This window comes from Cavia porcellus, unplaced genomic scaffold (genome assembly GCF_034190915.1).
Source record: "Cavia porcellus strain 051 isolate PalLab524CR breed Dunkin Hartley unplaced genomic scaffold, mCavPor4.1 scaffold_1, whole genome shotgun sequence".
NCBI lineage: Eukaryota > Metazoa > Chordata > Mammalia > Rodentia > Caviidae > Cavia > Cavia porcellus.
In genome coordinates, this window is record NW_026947484.1 from 117,862,336 (window position 1) to 117,884,778 (window position 22,443).

At 36.5% G+C, this 22,443-nt stretch overlaps 1 long non-coding RNA gene across 1 annotated transcript; it reads left to right on the forward strand.

Moving 5' to 3' along the window:
* Positions 1-527: 527 nt before the first annotated feature.
* Positions 528-18,958, forward strand: LOC134472583 (uncharacterized). The gene is made up of 2 exons (XR_010042489.1): positions 528-655; positions 18,599-18,958. It is a non-coding gene; the product is annotated as an uncharacterized LOC134472583 (long non-coding RNA).
* Positions 18,959-22,443: the final 3,485 nt, after the last annotated feature.

The window sequence follows — 22,443 nt, forward strand, 5'->3', positions numbered from 1 at the left end:
CAGGGAAATTAAGAAAATTCAAGTTTTTCTTTCCTTGTAATTTTTTCAGTTCCCTGATGGCAAGGGTTATCCAATGTTTCAGTGAAACATAACCACAGCTAATTAGAGGGAGACAAGCCTACATTCTCCTGAATTAGTCCAATCTAGTGGGAGAGAGGCTCAACATTTATGTCATTCTTGTTATTGACAGAATATCTTCACTTTCTTTCATTTAATCCATTAAACTTATGAATTAAGTACAGTATAAGCATAATTCCATATTATAGTTGGAAAAAATTGAAAAGCAAGAAGGGAATACAGTTTTGTTTCAGAAAACACAAGCAGTAAGGGGAAAGCAAGGACCTGAAAGAAAGTGTGATATCTTGAAATCTTGATTATTTTTCAAACAACTTCCCACATACCGCCCAGCAAGGCAGCTCCCACTGTGAGATCAGGAGTATATGCATTTATGTTTTCTGACTACACTCTGGGATTCTTAGAACTTTTAGAACATAACCCTGAAATGTATCTGCTGGTTCTGTGCCAAACTGCATGCAATTGCACCCACGTATGCCTGGGTAGTGCCAGCACATTCTTTCACTGTTGCTTCTCTGTCTTTAGTAGCAATTCAAGACCAGGAACTTCTAACCTCATTTCAGATCTTCACTGCATCAAGGTCAGTATCTTTGTTTCACCAATGTCTTAAAGGCGTTCTCTACAGTTTTAAGCCAAATAATAACCATTCCCTACCGACTGGATCTGACTTTAACATTATTGCTTTTTCTTCTTATTATTTATTTATTATTTTTCGAGGGCCATAACTACCTTAAATTACTGTTCCCTCCAGCATCAGCAATGCTGTAACATTTTCAAGGACAAGACTTTACTGCCTACCATTGCTTCTTGTTTTATTGTCAGTGGCAATTTTAATTCATTTCATTTCTGTGTCACTGTCACTCCAACTTCTATATCTGGCACAGTGTGATGTCCTGAAGTTCAGAGTTAACATACAGACCTTGGCTTTAATAGAAAAGTAATGTTCTTTGGCTTTTTCATATAACGTTAACAGAGTCAGCCACAGCCAACTCCTAAGTTAAGCAAAATAAAATTTTTTCCAAATGCCAGGGGACTCTTCACTGTCTCTATGTGAGTAACAGTGAGACAAGGATTATCATTTACCAGAAACAAGGAAGAAGACATAAGATATAGAAGGTAAGTGGACTGGGTTCCCAAGACCTAGCTTTACTAATCTGTTTTATCATTGATTGGTTGTACCAGTGACTTCAGAAGGTCTTAATCTCTCTCTCCTTCCCTTTAGAAAAATTGAGAAAGCACTATTGGCATTTATTTTCCACTCAGTGATGCTTACAGTTTGAGAACAGTATGGGGAAAAAGTTGTACAAATTGTTATGGCTGACAATGGATGTGAACTTGTATTGAGCTAAGATAAACAAAATGCTCTCTGGAGAAAAGAAAAGTTCACCTGTGTGAGTTAAATTAATTCTTCCCCTGCTCTAGGGAATGGTAAGATTGTTGTATCATACACTGTTGCCTGAAAGAGTTTGTTGTCTTCCGTCTTTGTGTGGCTAACTTACCCTGACTTGAAATAAAGCCCAGTCAATAATGTCCTTTTAAATTTACACAGAAAAAATAGCAATAGAAGTAGTACTATGTTCTAATTTGGGAATCAATAAGTATCTTGTATCAGAGGCACAGAACAAGGGGTAGCTATCTCCTAGAGCCAAAACCTGCCCCTTCTCTGCTCCCCATCACTTTTGATGTCTATGGGATGGCAGTTACCTAAGCTGGCACACAAAATTGAAACTAAGTGAAGAAAGAGAGAAATTAAAAACAGAAGAGACGTAGACAGTAGCAGTTCTTTATCCCTCAGTATCTATCTTTTGTTTTTTTCTCTGTACAGGACAAATGCACTGAAAAGAAGAAAATCATGTAGGTTGCTGGGGAAGGATGGAAAATTAAAAAATTTCTCTCATTTCTGGACAAATGATAGTTTCTGGGAACAAATATGGAATATATGAGTCATAATTCATGGCATTTTGTGATACTTGAGTCACTTAAATACAACTAAGCGAATTAATCCATATGAAAAATAGGATCTTTCCTGGAAAACTCAGCTGCAGGACTCCTTTATCTCTGATCTGTAGCTGAGAATGAAAATTTATACCTCCTACCTCCCTCTCTTTTCTTGCAGTGACTAAATCAAACAAATAATTCTATTATAGTGATAATAGGCCAGGCATTTTCCAAGCATTTGGAAAATTATAGATTAGTAATTGGTAAAATGACCAGTACTAGCAGCTGCTAAAGTCATCAAGATTGACCATTCTTTAGCCTGTAAGCAAATAGTGCTTTCTTTCTAAACTCTGTAATTTCCACAGTGAAATTTAAATTCTAAGAAAAGCATGGTGGCATTTTTTCTGTGATCTTATAGATGTCATTTTGTTATATTCACTTTCTCAAAAAAAAAAAAACTTAACCCCTATTTAAAACATGTAAAAATTGTAGATTTCCCACTTCCTGTCACACTCATTTCAGAAGGGTGCCATTCCCACAGGATCCTGAAATCTTATACTGTTAGAAGTCTTTATTCAAAGGCATTTAAATGTTCCTTTATGATTTTGTGGTCTTAACTTTAAAATAGAGTGAAAAAGACAAGGCATAGAAGTTACAGAACATTAAGAATTCTTAATCACCAGTAATCTTTGCAATAAAAGTAAACAAGGATGAAGAATAATTGAGATTAATCAGTCAGGATTGTTGTGGCTAGAGGTGACACAAAATTCCAACTGAAATTATTTATATTGTAAAAAGTTAACTCTAACAGATAAAAACTTGGCAGTGGGAAGCTCTGTACTTACTCATTCAGAAACTTAAATATGCCAGATTTATATATAATTCTCTTGGTTTTTACCTATAGTTCCAAGATGACTAAAGTGGTCCTAAACATCATGTTCTTTAAGAAACACTACTAGAATTTCTTTTATAAAGCAAGCTTTTATTAGATGCTCACTTTCAAGAACAAAGAAAACTTTTTGAGGTGTTTCCACAAGGAATCTTTTCCATTTTGTTGGTTGTGGTATCAGCTCATGCCTATCTTTTGGTGATAGGGAAGTGGGATGATCATAAATGTCTTCAATACCCTGATGACCCATGATACAATTTAGAGTCCAATAATTATGTAGACCTATTAAGCAGGATGAGAATAGAGGGATAGGGATTTAGTTCAGTGGCATAAGCACCTCCCTAGTAAGCTTGACGTCATGAGTTTGATTCTCAGAAGAAGAAGAAGAAAAAAAAAAAAAAACCCACCACAATGAGGATAGATGCTGTTTTCCAAAGGGACAAACGCAGCAAGAAAATGGGACAGTACTGGAGGGCTGCTAACAGTGGGAAATTTCACTTCACCTGTGGAATCAAGGAGAAAGAAATGAGAAAAGAGGCTATGGAACTGGACCACCCAGCAGGGAGTATAGACTTCCATAGAGTAAGACTGCCATCACTAGTGCTCTGAAGGAAGGAGCCAGTGAAATAAAACCCCAACCTTAAATCCTCCCCTTCTCAGATCTGCTTTACAGACCAAACCCGAAAGAAGCCGGGGGCATGGTGAGCCACTGACTCAATTTCTCAGCATCCTGGGCACAGAGCACAATGTAGCCTGAGAGGAGACTGGAGTGTAGTTCAGGAGGGACAGCACGTCACAGCCACCACTTACTGTACAAGACTCCTAGAATCTTAGGCAACATTTAGCTCAAACTGGAGGCAGAGAATGATAACACTCTCACTGTTCTGGTGAATGCTTACTCCAAGGAGTTTTAATTTTTATTTTTAGAAACTTGCATAACATTTCTTATACCCAAGTGAGACAGAGTAAAACAAATACCTTCAATAGTTGTATCTTCTAGTTTATCGTATCAAATTCTTCAGTAAGAGTTGCTATTTCTCTTTTATTGGTAGTGAAAATAAGGTTTACAGAGTTCAAGTAGCTTGTCTATAATCATTGTACACAGAAGTGGCTGATTTAAGACTTGTCCATGAGACAGTGGGCTCCAGAATCTCTTCTCTCAATCACAGCTTCCCATTGCACAGAAATGACTGAGATTTGGCCATATTTTCCAGGTATCTTAGAGCATTCTGTACAACATACAAAGGTATGTTCTAACATATCTATTACAGCTTCCCATTGCACAGAAATGACTGAGATTTGGCCATATTTTCCAGGTATCTTAGAGCATTCTGTACAACATACAAAGGTATGTTCTAACATATCTATTGGATAATATTTCCTGTAAGCTTTAAGTGAATTCAGTACAATAGATTGTACTGAATCTCTATGAACACTGTCCCACTTAATCTTTTCCTTTGATTCCTGCCAGGTGTCTAACATGTTACTAATGCTACCCCCTCTCTTCACTAACTTGCAGGTGACAAAACCAAACTTTAAAACAGATAGGGGAGGGAAGAAAAGAAAAGATAGAAGAAAGAAGGAGAAAGAAAATGAAAGACTACCTAATTTGAGCAACTAAAACAAGAATCAAAACCTTTGATTCCTAGTTCTGTATTCTAAACCTTCTCGTTTTTAAAGGCAAAAAGCAAAACATTGCTTTCTCCTTCTTCAGGCAGACAGTGATTCAGTGTTTGTGCAATGAGACCACAAAGGCAAATCATGCTGTGTGTCTTGGAATGAATGACAAACGATTGCTAATGGCAGCCAGAGAGAATGGGTAAATGTCAGACAAGGATCAGTGACTCTTTGAGGATCACTTGCCTTTTCAGTAGAGATCAAAATCCTTGACACAAACTGTTAATATGCCACACGTGTCAGATTTCTCTTCAATTCCATCAACAATATCAATGAGGTGGCAACTCAGCTTTAATTACTTTATCTGTGACCTTAACTACTTTATCTGTGACCTAAGACTTCTCTCTGGGCCGTCTGATTAACCAAGGAGTGTTATTCTCTCTTCTGTTTTTTCTCTTCTTGGATTAATGGTCTCGATGGATGATGCCATATTAGGTTTGCCAAAAGTAAAAATTGACTATTTACCCTTGAAAATTATTTCCCATGATCCTCAGAGTCACTGTTACTATCAGATCTACTTATCTTTGAAGAGCCCCTTATTAGACCCTTCTTATTTTTCCCCACTACTATCATCCCTCAGTTTGTGCCTATATTTTTGTCTTGCTCAGACCTTTATAAGACTCTGCCTCCTCCACCAGAAAAAAGACTCTACTCCCTTTATCAGTAATATCTCCCAATCTAGTTTAGTAAATATGCTCTTACCAAAGTTACTTGAAGAAGTTACATGAAGAAATTTTTGATCACATCTATCCCTTGATTAAAACTACAATCAGTTACACTCAGCTATTTGCTAACTCATTACCAGTTCAAATTTTAAAATAAGGAATGGTTACCAAACATTACATATTTTTGTTAATTTTTATTAGATAATATACTAGGAAATATAAAAATAACAATTTTATATAATTTATTCCACATAAGAGTTGACTGGTTGAAATGACACCTGCCAGAGTGACATAAACAAATTACCCCAGGGATACTTGGGACAAACTATTAAAAAGTTAAACTCAATTCTTTAGCGAGTCTCAAAAAGGCTTTATGATCAGCTTGTCACTTTTCTCACCAGCACAATGCCTTTGCATTTCCCTCTTTGGCGTCTCTAACACTACTCCAGCTCTCTTAAACCCTGATTGCATTTTACCTAGTCTTTTTCCTTTACATCACTTCCCTTTCCACCTCAAACTCTCCAACTGAAATATTATCTCCCTAACAGATACTTCTCTAACTGCTTAAGGATGACTAGTCAGTGTGTAGCAAGTGCTTTTCTATTTTGGCATGAAGTTGGATAGCAACTGGAGCTTGAGCCGAGTTCATCATGAGCTTCAGCTACATCTAACAAGGCTGGCACCCTGGAGAGATCTGCAGAAGCTTTGTGCACCAGGTATCTCACAAGAGTCAGGCCAAGACTTACATCAAATCTAGTTTTATGGGAAAGGATGTTGTAAGTATCATATTGTCCCTATTACAGATTTCTTCTCGTGTTCCAAAACAACCCTAAACTGTTATCTGAATTCTCAGAATTGGAGGCTGCCAATAAGAAAATACTAAAAGAATACTAATTGACGGTTCTGTGGGTCACTAAAAAGAGACTCACAATGGTTTGAGTGCAGTCAGGACCAGTAAAAGATACTTTCCTTAGGATTATTTAGAAGGAACTTCATGGACTATATCGGTTCACCGCACCAGCTCTACACAGCTAGATGCAGGTTTAGAAATGGCAATACGAGATTTTTCATTATCTGATCTTCTCAGGGAAAAAGAGCAGAGGAATCGAGAAACGCTGCAGAATCTCATCTTATGTAGCTATAGGGGAGTAAGAGGTTTTAATAGCAGATATCCTTAAAGGGGCTAAAAATAGGAAAACGTGATAATGACAGTAGTTTAAAAACATACGATGTATCTCAATGAAATATAGTTCAATGACTTTCAACAATTCATTTTATAGTTATTCATGGTATGGTGTGCACACCCCTTACCGAGAACATGACAGAGAATGAGAAAAGTATAGATAAGTGAAGGTAGACTATAAATCAGTACACAAATAAAAGGAAAAGTCATTTCAGATATCAGTAAGTACAATGAAAAAAGTAAAACAAGCTACTATGATGGAAAATTGGGGTCAAGATATGTGTCATGAAGAGTTATCAGTTGAACTAAAGCCTAAAAACCAGCTTGGTGAAGATCCTAGGGGAAAAATATCAAGAGAAAATGAGAAGCCAGTGCAAAGGCCTTGAGCCAGTAATAAGCCTGGCATTTCAAGAACCCACGAGAAGGTCATAGTGGAAACCACAGTGGGTGAGCAAGTAAGAGATGGTAGGAAGTGAGTCATGAAGTTAAATAAGCACTGAGTCATCTAGGAACTTTTAAGCTATGTTCAGGAGACTGTATTTATTCTGTGTGGCATGGGGAGCTGTTGGATGGTTTTAACTAGAAATTGACACGATCCAAGTTTTGTTTTTATGCTTCACCGCGACTGTCCTGTAGAAAACAGAATGGGGAAAAGGTGCAAGTGTAGGAGTGGAGAGGTCACTGTTACAGTGTTCCAGGCAAATGATAGTGGGTGTTCAGATGTCGACACTAACGGTACAAAAGGGGAAACGTTGGATCTAACATGCAGCGTATTCTGAAGATGCAGTAGACAGGATTTGCTGACGTGTTGAAAGTCGGAGTGCAGCAGAGAACAGATTTTGAAAACACCCCAAAGTTTATGGCTAGAGCAACTCTTGGAGAAATGATAGCTTATTGAAAAAGGAAGAACTGGAACCAAATGATCTTACAGAAATTCACTACAGGTGTCATTACATAATTGGATACAAAAAGTCTGGAGGTCAGGAAGGAGATCAGGACTGAAGTTTAGGAATCATCAGAAGATTGGTGTAAAGTAACAGAAGCAGTTCCAGAAATAAGTGAGCAAGAGTTGAAGAAAAAAATTGAGATTCCACAACTCTTGGGGTACAACATTGTTAGATAGTATTAATATTTCTTAGAAATATTTAATAGAGGGATGCTTTTGAAGACTAGAGTGAACTATATGAGGAAGTAAGGTCAAAGGACAAAGATGTGAAGCCAGAAAAACCCAAATCTACATTGCTCTTTTTTCTTATTATTATTCCTTTCACCTGCAATAACTTTTTATTATTATTATTATTATTATTCCTTTCACCTGCAATAACTATTATCATTCCTTTCACCTGCAATAACTTTTTTCTGGCATTGGGGATTGAATTCAGGACTTGCACACTGAATTATGACTCGTGCTATTTCATTTTTTTTATTTTTAAGACAGAATCTCCACTTGGATTGAACTTGCAAGCCTCTTGCCTTAGACTCCCAGAATGATAAAATTATAAGAATGACCCATGATTTTATAACTCCAAAAAAAAAATATTCTATGCCTTTCATGGAACACATAACTATTATGTGACCCACCTTTCATTTGGAATTCTTGTGGTATCTTCTTCTGTTACAGTAATAGTATTTGGGTAGAGTTGGGAATCTCCAGCATCTCTTTATTTAATGAGCAATATTTAAGAATTTGAGAAACCTGCATAAAGAATGGCAATGTGCTTTCTTAGAAAACCAGTTTCTAGAACTAAAAAGTAAAATTTCAATAATAAAATGTAATCTCTGAAAGTTTCTTAAATTGTTCATATAAGGCAAAATGTGTGGCTATGTGAGAATAGTGATCCAACCCTATATAGATACAAATCTCTCAATAAGTGTTAAGCAGTCTCATTTTGACTCCTGCATTAATACAATCTCCTGCTACTGTGGTTGAGTGTCAGATTGTACTAAAATATCAGCAGGTAGAATTGAACTTTGAATTTTTGAATATGGAATAACACCATATTATATCTAGTACTTGTCTAAGTATCTCTCCAGCCATATATCCAGGTTATAAAATAGGCTTTTCCAACAGTAATAGAGAGGAGCTTTATAAACTAAGGTGTGAAGCACTCTAAGAACAGAGTGAGATTACTGAGACATGTTTCTCTAAGCCGGTGCAAAGTCGGTGTCTGCTTATTACTGGACATGGGTAAGATAATGTATAAGAATCTGTAAGTCACAAGATGGTAGCAATGCCACATTTGCTTGTCATTTTCTAAAACAAATTTTATGTACTTTGGGTTCCGTGTCAAAAAACAAGCAAGAAATTTAAACTTCATAATCACTATGGATGATGCACCAACACCCTAATATCTGCATAACCATGCCCAAAGCTGAGAGAAGGCCTTCTAGTGTCTTGTTTATGAAATTTTCTGTCAAAGTGCTCATTGTTTATACCAGCAGGATCCCTTGAGCATAAGAACTCCAATATGTCTCTATGAAATTCAGAGTATCCACATCCCATATACGCAGAACTCTGAGATTCTACCTGTTCCTGGGCAGGCACAGTATGCAACGCTTCTACAAGTTGCAAGCACTTTCTCACCCTTATTCAGAATGATGTCTCATCCTTTGAGTCCAATCCTCAACTTCACTTGCTTGATGGCTCCTCCTCAGAAGAATGCGGCACAATCTCTCAATTGAGATTTTAAAACAAAATTCCTCCACAATTCAAAAATCTTCAAATATGGAATCACAAAGCAGGAAAATACGTATTAATGGAAGCATATTACAGCATGAATTATCATACTATCATGTTTATGGTAAAGGGTAATAGATCTACTGGATGGGGATTGCAAATACAATAATTTGTAAATATTTAAAAAATGGATATAATCTACTGAAACATAAACACATACAAACAAACCCAACAGCTTTCTTAAAATATTGTCCCTTGATTCAGGACAAGTTGTTAAATTGTTTATTCTCATCTCCAGAGAACAGCCAAAGTAAAAGAATCTTCTTAGACAAGTCAGCATGTCTTTATCTTTGCTGTATCATCCCTGAAATGCAAGCCAATATAGTTATTAAAAGAGAGAATGGTGATGGCAAGAATTAGATGCCATTCAGTCTGGGGGGTGAATCAGATTTGCCAATCTCCCATTGAGTGTATTGTGAAGTATTTATCTATATGAAAATCTGCTGTCCCATTAGGCTGCAACTACCTTGGAAGAGGAATCTTGACTCACTTATTACTACAATTCTTGCCAGACTTAGGATCTAGCATACGTTGGACACTAAATAAATGAAGCCCAGGGCTTGATTGGGAAAAGGCTTACCTGCCTAATTTTCTATTTGCTTGACATCCCTTGTAGCACTTAACTTTCTCGATCACTGCCTATGCTGTACGATCCCTTTATTCATCAAAGTGGTGAACCAACTTCTTCCGTATTCTCCGTGGTAAGTCAGTCATGTCTCAGTCCTTTGGCCTTCCTCCCTGCAGGAGTATTCCAGAGGACACTTTCTTTCTTGAACCTACTGCTGCTCTGCGGTTGATTCAGTTAAAGAATACTCTTACAATCCCATTAGGGTCAGCTTTTATCCTTCTGTTTCTTATCACGAATTACTATTAGATGGGAAATGAGAAACCCCATCTGTTTGGTTAAGTGGGTCACTAAGAGCTGTATCATTCCTGTGTTACTGTTCTGAAAGCATAATTAAAGCCCTGACTAATTAGTATTAAAGTAACCTTAATTAACTAACCTAACTTACTACTAATCAAGGGAATGGGTCTTCTGAGAGATGCTGGAATGTTTTCTAGTCAGTACACAATATAAGTTAATATACATACATACCCCTATGGATACATTCATTTTTAAAAAATTAAAACTCTTCCTTGTTGGGAATGTAAGTTGGAGCTTACTTGCTTACTTGCTTATTTATTTATACTCTGCCTCTTTCCACAAAGGACTGGGCTCAAAGGACATCGTCTTGCATTTGCATTGTAGGGCTCTTGCCATGATTATTAAACAAGAAGGTATTTAGCATGCTCTTTACTTGCTCTGGGTCATTAGTAAGCCCGTGATAATTATTCAACCAAAGTAATTCAGAGTCTGCTATTTCTGATTTCCACATTACAGAAAGTTACTTGTCACCTGTGTGACTTGGCGTGTATCACTTCATCTCTCTGAATCCCAGTTTCCTCATCTGTAAAATGAAGCCACTGTATTAAGGCATCTCTTAAAATCAACGTACTCAGCTGTTCTATGAGAGAAAAGTTTCTCTTGACCCCCTAAGTTCTCTGTCTTATAAATCTAATAGATGTGATGTCTGTTCTGTAATACAAAGTGTTCTTTTTGTGACTATTCACAAATATTGACTTTTTCAAAACTTCCTATCATACAATGTTCAAGACTGCCTAATGGGGAAACAGCATAAAAACTGCTTCTAGAAACTCATTCCCAGGATGCCAGAGAGGACATATTAAAATATCTGCCTCACTTAGCTCCAATATCTGCAGTACCATTCTTCAGTTCCACAGTGTAAGCTGTGCGTCTGCCTGTCATCTGTGGTTATAAGTGAGTTTAACTGGCTATTTCCTTAGTGTAGATTCGAAGTTAGAAGGGCCCAAAGAAAAACATTATATTAGTGTGGTTATACCTCTGAAATACCAAAGTACAAACCAGGAGCAGCAGCTCATCAGCTTATTTGTGTTTCTTGGGTGAGAACTGTAGAGACTCTTAGGTCAGTCTTGCTTTTTCCTAATTAAAAAAAAAACAAAACAACTATGTCTGCTGTGACTCTAGGATTTGTTCTGAAGGAAATGCTACAAAGCACTACAACTAATGTTTAAAGGAGGTTTAAAAATATCCTATCCCAAACAAGCTTAAGAATAAGTTAAATTTTTTTCTTAAGATGGGAATTGTTTAAAAGAAGTCTGAGGAGAGCCTGGGGGTGGAGATGCCTATGGGCATTGCTTCCAGCAGAGTTGCTCTCTTCCCAGATTGCTGGGAGCACTGGGTGTGATTCATCATCTGACAGCTGTAAATAGTACCTGAGGAACATGTGCAGCCTTTGAAGACAGATTCCACAATTTCTTCAAGTTGTTCCTTTGGGTTTGAGGTTTTGCCATCTATTCACAATGAATTAATGAATGAAAAAGTGAATATATGAATGGACAAGTAAATTGCATTTTCTTCTTTTCCACATAAGTAAGTACATTTATTTTCTCTGTGTAACATAGGAAAAACAGAAGAAAAAGGCTTTTTTTTTTGCATAAACTGCTACTAAATTGTATCATTTGTAAGAATCACTCAGAATCTTTATTAAATATCAGGCTCATTAGACCTACACCTCAAGATTCAATAGATCAGGCATAAGCACAAGCATATAAATGGTAACACACACACACAGAAACATAACACACTTCAAAATCATTTCTACATTAAATAGTCAACAGGCCCTGCTTTGAGGAAAATCAGTATATAAGGACTGTTGGTTTTCTGCTGACTCACTCTGACATCAGACTTTTTAAAAACCAAGTTGTAACTATTACACCTTTGGAATCAGAGTCAACCAAGTGTCACCCAAATAAGAGTCTCAGAAAATTGCCAAAGTGCATAAGGGCAGGACACTACTTAACTTCAAGACACTATAAAGACAGAGTAACAAGACAACATGATACTGACACAAAGACAGACCCATCAATGCAAATAAGTGTAAAATTGTGGCCAGGGATATAGCTCAATGGTGCAGCACCTGGCTGGCGAGCACAAGATCCTGAGTTTGATTGCTAGTACCCACACCTACACACACAACTATACCCACACACACACACACACACACACACACAAAAGTACTTAAAATCCTTTAGAGTCAAATAAACACATATATTTATGAGGTTTTCATAGTTTAAAAACAACAACAAAACAAATGGACAGTCAAGAAATAGGCATACATGTATATGAACAATTGATTTTCAACATTAGTCTTCTGGTAAATGCAAGGCTGGGGCAATTGGATAGCCATATATGATAACAATAACAAAGTATTTTATTAGTCACTATATTTTGAAAATAAAATTTCCAAATTGTTCAAATAAAATTTTCAGATATGCTCAAAGCAATAGAACTTGTAGGAGAAAAGACAAAAGAAAAGTTTTGTGATTTTCCTTTTTTTTTTGTACCAGGAGTTAAGCTCATTACCTCACGCTTACCTGGCAGGTGCTGTGTCACTGAGCTGCATATCGTGAGCCCTTGGTGATCTTATTCTAGGAAAAGAATTATTAGATACAAAAAAATGTAAAGGTTTATATAATGATTTTTATATCACAATTTAGAAGTTTCTTTAAGAAACACTGGTGAGAAAGTAAAAAAATATTGTCTTTCTGCCCCAGAGAGAAGGACAAACTTGAAAATTACAAATATTTGCAAGTCATTTATCTTTTGAAGAACTTCTACGCACAATATGTAAATAACTCATAAAAGTCAATTTTGAAACATCTTAAAACAGGCAAAATTTTTAAAGAGATACCAAAAATATATTTGTATAGCAAATAAACACATAATTAAATGCTCAATGTTATATGTCATTATAGGAATACAAATTAATCACATTGAGAAATCACTGTGTACCTGTTAGAATGGTTATACACTAAAAGACTAATTGCATAAAATGTGCACAGTGATGGAGAAACTAGCATATTGATTCTACAATAAAACTTTATGAAAAAAACTCAGACAAAAAAAAAAAAAAGAATTCAGATTTCAAGATTCCAGGAAGTGAATCCAATATATACTGACAAGATTTAGCTCAGTAATTTTCTTAGAATGGTACAAGGCAGGGATGGGAGGGAGGAAGAGATTTGAAAGGACCCCAAATAATCCTTTGAAGTTGATAGATACGTTCATTGTCTTCTTCGTAGCAATAATTTCTTATATCTATGATGTATATGACAAAGCCTATTAAATTATATACTTTTTGTGAAAATTATTATATGTCAATTATATCTTAATAACGGTTTCAAATGATAGCTATTTTAAAAGGTAGGAAAAGTGAAATATGAGGCAGTAGTAGTTTCCAACAATTCAAGAGTAATACAAAGATACTAGCTCGTACACTGACACACCAGTGACTGCTTTTACAGTTTTAGAAATATAAATATTGAATATCAATTATTTGTGTTAATAAATCATGTTGTAATTTTATATAAAAGAAGAAAAAATGAGACACACATAAGAACAGGGAGAGGGAGCATGGAAGAGAGTTATTTCAATCTATAATGAAAGATAACAGGTAAAATTTTAAATTCAAGATTTGCAATATGTTCAGGTTATCTAGAGATATGAATGTAAATAGCAGAATAAATTACAAAGAGCTGCATGTATTTATTTTTGAGGAATAGAACTAGAGGTAAGGAGTAAGGAGACAGAAGGCCTAGTTTCATGCTTATGCAAGCCTAAACATAGGTGAGCATGCACATGTGTGCATAACTTACAGTGCCATTTCACCACTTGCCTTAGCAAACTACTGTTGGCAGGCAATAGTCTGTGAATACTTCCATATTTCTGTAAAGCCCAGATTTTATGATTGAGTGGCATACATGCTTTAGAAGTTAAAGAAAGTAAATTGCTCTGGATAAGATTTAGAGATTTCTTTCCCAGGAGCCATTTATTTGTATTCTAATGGCAATAAAACCTAGAAACAACTTTTTCTTGTCTTCCAGAAATATTTGCTTATAATACAGGATAGTTCCCTCTCCTCCTCTTTGAAAGTTTGCTTGTTAGGAAGTACTGTTTCTCCAGAGGAGAAGTAGATATGCTAACTGTCTAAGGCTTATAATTTCAGGGTTTTTATCTTTGGTACAAAAACCTGGCATATACAGACAAATATACAGACAAACTCACTGAGTTGCCTTGTGGAGACATGCAAAGGACATGGTATAGTGTGGATGTTAAGTTTCCCAAAGATCTACATGATAAAGGTTGGTCCCTGGTATGATCCTACAGGGGCTTAATGAGAGGTATTCAGATCTCTGGGGACTCAAAGAAGGGTAGAGATTTTGAAGGGGTTATTTGAACCCCAACACTTTCCACCTCCTCTCTTACCTTCTGGCCATGACATGAGGGGGTTTGCTCTGCTATATACTCCTATCATGATTTAGTGCCTCATCAAAGTCCTATTATAAGCAATGATGTCAAATTATTATGGACTGAAATCTCCAAAACCTGAGTCAAAATGAAACTTTTCACTTTGTAAGTTGATTATCTCATTAATTTTTACAATGACCAAAAAGCTGACTGATACAGATAAAAGTGTGCATAACTAGCATCTAAATATGGACATGTTGGTGTTGATGACGATGATAAGTGGATGATAAATATTGGTAGATATGTAGATAGATAGACAGACAGATAGATAGATAGATAGATAGATAGATAGATAGATGATAGATGATAGATGAAACTATACTAGGTCAACATTTTAGTTTGCAAGCAGAATAACATATAAGACCCTTCACTGTTTTTGAACTTTAAAAAATGAGTGCATTATTTATGAGTAGTAATTAAGGAATTTTGAACAAAATGACACATTGATTTGCATCTCTCAGATAGAAAACAAATTTAAAAATCACACAGTTGTCATTGTTGGTAACGATGTAAGACAAGAATTTTCTCAATTTCATTGGGCTGTAACAAGCATCTTTTTCAATACCTTGATTGTCTTATATAATAATTTTATAAAAGAAAAATATGCATGTGCTGCTTTCTTAGCCTGTTTGTGTTGCTATAGCAAAATTTCTGAGGCTGGATAATTTATAGATAACAGAATTCTATTTCTCACAGTATCAGAAATTTGGAAGTCCAAGACCATGATACTGGTGGATTCAGCATTTGGTGAGGACCTGGTCTCTGCTTCAAAGATGACACACTGAATCCCATGTTCTCACTCAGCAAAAAAGAAACAAAGGCCTGGCTAATTCTTTCCAGCCCCTTCATAAATCCAATAATCCCATCATAAGGATCAAGCCAGGATTTGTGATTGTATCTCTTTGAACTCATGTCTTCAGATACGCTAGCCATAAAATACAGTAGGCAGAATTCTAAGACAGTTTTCAAGATTCCCAAACCCCAGTGTATCCTCTCCTCTATATGTGGTGAAACTATAAATATAAAGAATTTTATTCCCCTGATTATAATACATTATAAGATAAAGATGAGATATATTTCCAGTGTAATCAAGATTCAACATCAGTTGAGTTTGAAATAATAGAAAGCTTCATTGCTTCTGGCTGATGGTGAGGTAGTACATGTAGATGGAAGAGCGAGAGGGAGCAAGGCAGATCATTCTCATGCGGGCTGGAAACAAAATGAGAGAGAAAGAATGTATTTGCTGGTGAGCTTTTTACTTCTGCTTTGGTTTCACCTGCAGCCCCAACCTACAGCATTGTGTTGTCCACATTAAAGTTAGAGCTCCCACTCTGCATCCAATCAAAAGGAACTGAAAACTATTACCACACAAAACACCTGCAATGGCGTTTGATAGAACATTTATTTATAATTGCTATCATTCAAAGCAACCAAGATGCTTTTGAGTAGGTGAATGGATGGACACATAGATTGTGGTACATTCAAGTGTGCAATCATATTCAGTGCTAAAAGGATAAAATTTATTTAGTCATGAAAAGACATAGATAAACCTAAAATTGCACCACTAAGTGAAAGAAGCCTGTCTGAAAGGTAATGTGCGTAATTCCAAATATATGATATAGTAATCTAGAAAAGGCAAACTGTAGAGAGATTCAAAAATCAGGGACTGTCAGGCATTTGAAAGAAGGAATGAGTGCATGGCAGAGCACAGGGAATTTTTAGCCTAGTGGATCTGTGCTGTGTGATAACATAATGGTGGCTACCTATGACTATGGAGTTTTTAAATCTCTTGGTTGTATACTAGGAGTGATCTATGGAGCTTAGATGGCAACGAGGTATATTGAAAGTGCATATATGAGATATGGAACATGTGGAAAATGTTGCCATGTACCTAAAACTACTCTAAAACAAGATTAATTTAAAATACACAGAATGCTATACCTAACCTTTGGATACAATGTTTTAGTTATCATCTTTAATGGTGTCATGGACTGGAAACTGGTGGTCAACTTTACGCCAGCGGAATTAAATCACTGTGGTACTGAGCATAGATGTTTCACTTGAGGAAAGTTGCCAGCATAAATAGAGACGTGAAGAAGGAGAAAAAGGTGATGAGATGTTGAGGTGTTGAGGGATTGAGGTGTTGAGGCATTGTGGGTTTCACTAAGTGTTGCTGTCTGAGCAGTTGGTTCTCCTGGAGGAGCTTGTCATGACTAGCTTCCCCATTGTGAGTTTGACCATTGTCATCGGAGGAGCTCAGGACCTTGGTAGTGAGAGTGGCTGTGGTTCACTTTGGGGGAGCTCTGGTCCTTACATTGAGCATTGCTTCCTGGCTCCAAAGGGGAAGAGCTGTGCCACTTAATCTCCAGGACAAACTCATCATGCTGACTTCCTGGCATATACTCAACTGTGCTTATCTTTGGAGGAGCTTGAGATCTCCGTGTTGCTGAGGATGGCTGTGGTGCTTTTCAGGACAGCCCTGGTCTTTATTATAAGTGAGACTTCACGGGTCCAGCACAGAACCCTCAACCTACCAGCACAACTCTTCCACCTCACTGACATGGACTTTCTAGCTTCCGCCGCTGACCTTTGGGCCTTCCGAGCACAGATCCGTAAAACGGACTGGTGTAAGTCCTTCTTGTGGGTTCTAGACATTCAGTCAGACTCACGGGAGGCATTGTCATGGGCTCTGGGTTTTCATCTGAACTTATACAGGACATTGCTGTGGGGTTCAACCCTTGGTTGAATATTCTATGTCATTGGTGTTGTGGACAGATTTCCTGCATTTTCTTGTGTTAACTCTGAATGAACATCACAAAACAATATAAATTCCATGTCCTGATTCTAATTGTTCTCTGCACAATCCCTGACTACAATAAATGGGAAGAGTAAGTAAATCAAAACTTACTACAAGTCATTAAAGCATAAATACAGTAGACCTACCACAGTGAAGATAAGAAATATGTTATGTTCAGCTTCTTCCAGTTTACTTCATTCATTCTGAGAATTAGGGAGAAGCGGGACAGATCAAGGATTAGCTCTAGTGAGAATTGCTGTGTCTATTTTAAGTGGATTCTTGTGTGTCACTGTTTGAGAAAAATTCCTGATACATCAGTGTCCTCATCAGCTAAGACCTTCCGAGAGTATTGTAACCTAAAGCAAAAGATTTCATTCTTCAACAATGCAGTCTGAATAAAATTAACTTTGCTAATGTTTCCTTTCAGCAAACACAGAAGTATATGCTAGAGAGACTAAATCTTTGAAAGGCTGCATTCAGGTTATGGTAACAATTTTATTATTGACAAAATGCCTGTAAAGTTTTCTCAGAAGGTCTCTGTGAGAACATATGACAGAGAACACCACATATGACTATGTTTTTTGTTAAGAGACAAAAATGCACATTAGTTTTAGACATTGATCGTTGCCAATTCTATCAGTCAATGTCTTGTCACTGGGACAAAATGCCTAACACTTGAAATGTAAAGGAGTTGTGGTTTATTATGGAACAGAGTTTCAGAAGGTTTAGTCCAGTCGGCTGGCTCCAATGCAGAGAAGCCATGAGAGAAGAGCATGACAGAGAAAAGCTTCCAAACTCATGAGCCAAGAAACAGAGAGAGAGAGGAAAGAGGAGGCTGGAATAAGAACATACTCTTCCAGGTCATGCGCCCAGCAATTTGCCTCTCCTGACCAGACCCTACCTCCTAACACCACATCCAGGTCCAAACTTATCAATGGATGAACTCACTGATGTGTACAAGAGCTGCCATGATCCAATCACCTTCCAACAGCCTCACTTCTAATTATGAGAGCTGGGGAGGTATTTTAGATGTAAAGAATAATACCAGTCTAACCTCTATCCCTTATTTTTTCTTAGTAACACATCTTAGCTTTAAAACAGTAATACTCCAGTCTTAAAGCTAGGGCTAGCCCTATGGCATAATTAGGTAGACAACTGGGGAAAAATGTATTTCATCTCTGAAGTATGAGATACATGGTTTTGCCTTCCACTTTCAGCTCTTGACTTTTCTCCTGTCTTCCTTTCCAGAATCCAAATACAAGTCCCAGAAGTCCAGCAGCCACCGTATGTATGTGAGAAAGAAAGCTTCAGACTCTACTAAAGAGGGCAGAATCATCATCACTATTAGCTTCCTGAAACTTCCACCCCACCTGGGCTGCCTGTCCTTGCATTTACTTTTTCTGTATAAGAAAGATAAACTGCTACTTGGTTGATAGCAACAGAAATGTGTTTCCATCACATGTAGCCTAGTACAAATGTAAATAATGTATGTGCTTTAAAAACACTTAAAAAACTCATAGCTGGTGTTAGTCATTTCACAATGCATGGATACTTCAAAATATTATATTGTACATGTGACAATAAACATGGTTATTTTTCAATTTAAAATAGCAATAATGGTAAAGTAATAAGCATGTGAAAGAACAAAATGAATGCATGCATGAATGAATGAATGAATGAAAAGGTTCAGTCTTTTCTAAAATTATTTTCATACAAGCACCTTTTATAAAACAATTCATTTTGAGATAAATGATAAATATTTCATAAAAATCTGTTTGTAAATTCAGACCTAATTTGTACTACAAAGATCATTTATAATCAGCAATTATATTCATTGAAGTACTAAACTAAGGAGATCAAAGTATAAAACTGTTTTTTTATTTTGTTTTGTTTTGTTTTTTGAAACAAGATATCAAAAGCTATGTAATTTAGGCTGGCTTTGAAATCAGTATGTTACCCAAGCCAGCATTGAACTCATGCCAATCCTCCTGCCTCAGCCTCTTGAATGCTGATATTACAGGCATTTACCACCACATGCAGCTTAAAACTGAGCTTTACACCAGCAAATCAGTTTCATTTTGCATCACTACATCTCTTAGAATAGACAGCATGAGTTCATCTGTGAGTTTATTCATCAAAAAGTATTTAATGGTCCCCTGATAGAATCCAAGATCTTTGTTAGGTTCTGGGGATACAAAATTAATTTAATATCTTCTCAACTCTCAGTTAGGTAAAGGTTGATATGTATGACTAAACAATTAATTATAATGTGACATATCTGACACTCTCTGCTATTACAGTCTAACAACAAATTTAAACATCCAAGGTACATAGTCACGATTCTTCTAAGTCACAAACATTAGTTTAAACATTGTCAGGCTGATGGCAAAAACCACATGGTAACCAGGAAAGGCCTGAGCCAACTATTCAGTATTGACATTCAACTCAGCTCGGATGTTCTTCAATTACCTTCACATATCGAATGGCTTGTGTCAAAGGAGAAAAATGCCAATTCTTTATGGAAACAGTACACTGACAATGCTGGTGACAGGAGTGAAGAACTGGAATACCTAAGAATAGGAGAAAGATATACCTACAGTTAAACCAGACTCAGGTAAAGTAACTGTGCTAACTTTAAAAGAAAAGGTTGTAGGCATGTGGTTATAAGCCTGGGAAGTTTTGTTGGACAACAGAAGATGAATGCTCCAAGATGATTATTGGTTGATGGACCAAATTTTCAGAGCAGATAGAAAGAGTGGGCTTATGAATAAAAACATAGAACTAGTCTGATGAAAAAGGAAAACTGTAGTTTATATAAGAGGATGGGACTAAAATGACAGCACAGAACATATAAGGAAATTAATTGAGTGGAGCAGGAATTATGGATTGAATTGATTCTTTCCAATATAAATGATTAAATCCTATCTCCATTGTCTCAGAATGTGACTTTATACAGAAATTAAAGGCAGATATAGTTAGTTAAAATATCATGTTACGGTAGGATGGGCTCCCAATTCAGTACAAATAATGGAGTCCTTATAAAAAAAAAAAGGAAATTTTTCACACTGACACACACAGGAAAACAACGTGAAGATTCACCAGGTTGATGTCTATGTGACTACGCAGGCAGCCAATTGGAATGATCCTTGCAAGCCAAGAGACACCGTGAACTGCCAAGAACTTGCAGAACCTGGGAAGAAGCCAGGCAGCATTCTCCCTTACAAATTTCAGAAGTTTTGCATGCTGATTCCTTGATTTAGGGCTTCTGAAGCTACAGATCTGGTACACCACAGATCTTCATCGTCGGCTTCTACCAAGTTTCTTCTACCTGTTTGAAGCAGCTTTGGATAATAATGAAGGGATGCTTCAGGAGAAAAAAATCACATCTGTAGGGTTGACCAAGAGACTGAGGGACCAGCACAGAAGTCTAGCAGGGGTTTTTATTCCTAATACCTATAGGAATAAAAATGGAGGCCAACAGTGAAGATATAAAAATAAGTCATATAGGCCTGAGTGAAGTCAGTGTCTATGAATTTATAGTGTATCTATGAATTTATTATCCTGTAATCTGATTAAAATCTCAGATGCAAATAATAATTTAGCTCATGATAAAAATATTATTTCAAATACTATATAATTTACTATTTGGGGCAAGTCACAAAATTAAACATCTACAGACAAAATTTCTGTGCCCTTGAATTTTAAAATGACCTCCAAAAGTTGTTTACATAATATAAACAAAGAAACAGTCTAAATATCCAATACATGGACATATCATATATAAATGATACCTGGGATTTTTTGAAAAGTGTCAATATATGTTATTTTCTAAATTAGTGCAGTTTTGTAAAATACAGGCACATATGAACTATGTCTCTAAATAAATAGTTACTATAATATTTTAATGATGGAAATACAGGCTTATAAGCTTTCCATATGCTTTTATGTTCTGAATTATATACTTAATAAATGGTTTAAATACACATAATCTAATTACATTTACATATAATGTAGATCATTGTATTGAGTCAAGAAAGTACTGTAACAATTGTGATTCAAGTATCTCAGGATCTGATATACAGCTATTAAAACAATGTTTAAACTCTGTCTTTAACAATCAAGAAGAATTCTTGAACTGGAGAGCAGAAGAGCCATGTTGAGAGAGTACGAGGAAACGAGATACTTGAGGACAATGTGGATATTAAGACAACAATGAAAATTAGACTTCCAGCACAGTAAGGGATTCAGGGTTTTGTACCACAGCTTTGTTGTGTTTTTAAACTTAGAGATAGGCCACAATTCCCATTTCTTCATGTGAAGTTCATTTTTATCTGCTGTGGTCTGAATGAGTGACTCTAACCTTAGTTTACTCAGAATTTTGCCCTGTTCACTTCACTCTTGCTTAGAAGAGGATTACGCGATGCAGCTATATAGAAAGGACTGCAGACACCAGACGTCTATCCTGGGTGTCAGAGGGGTGGTCAACTGACAGTAGCTGAACACAGCATCGCCTCAGTAAACTAGAAAAACACTTTAACTATAGGAGACATGTATTTTTCCACGCCCAGGCCTCGTAGATGTTAGAAAAGTAAACATTCCTAGTTTTTCTGTTTAGCACTGAACCTAGCCATTATGTTGTTAAAGTCCTTGTAAACTTTAGTGTATGCAAGCTTATAACTTTAAATCTTCATGCCACTCCTAGGTAGATGCTTGTGACAAATTGCCAAGGTTGAACGTGATGCCGTGACGGAAAGTCTTGGAACTCACGCGACTTACCCATAATCTCCTGAGGGTTCCTTTCAACACATGGTTTCAGGTTCTCATTCTGGACTTGATATTTGTGTAATCTTTGGCCATGGCTTTATATTAAAATGTCAGAGACCCAGTCAGAACAGGGGTTCAAAATAGCCTGTGCCATTCTTCTCCCTAGTTGGAGCAATTCTACTCAGCTGAGAGTTCCCATCAAACAAGGACTCACTCTCCAAATATTTCTCTCTGTCTCCCTGTTGTGCAGTTCATCATTGCTAGAAATCTATTCCATTTAGTAAGCTACCATGTTCCACTAGAGCTCAGGTAAGATCTCCCTGCTTACC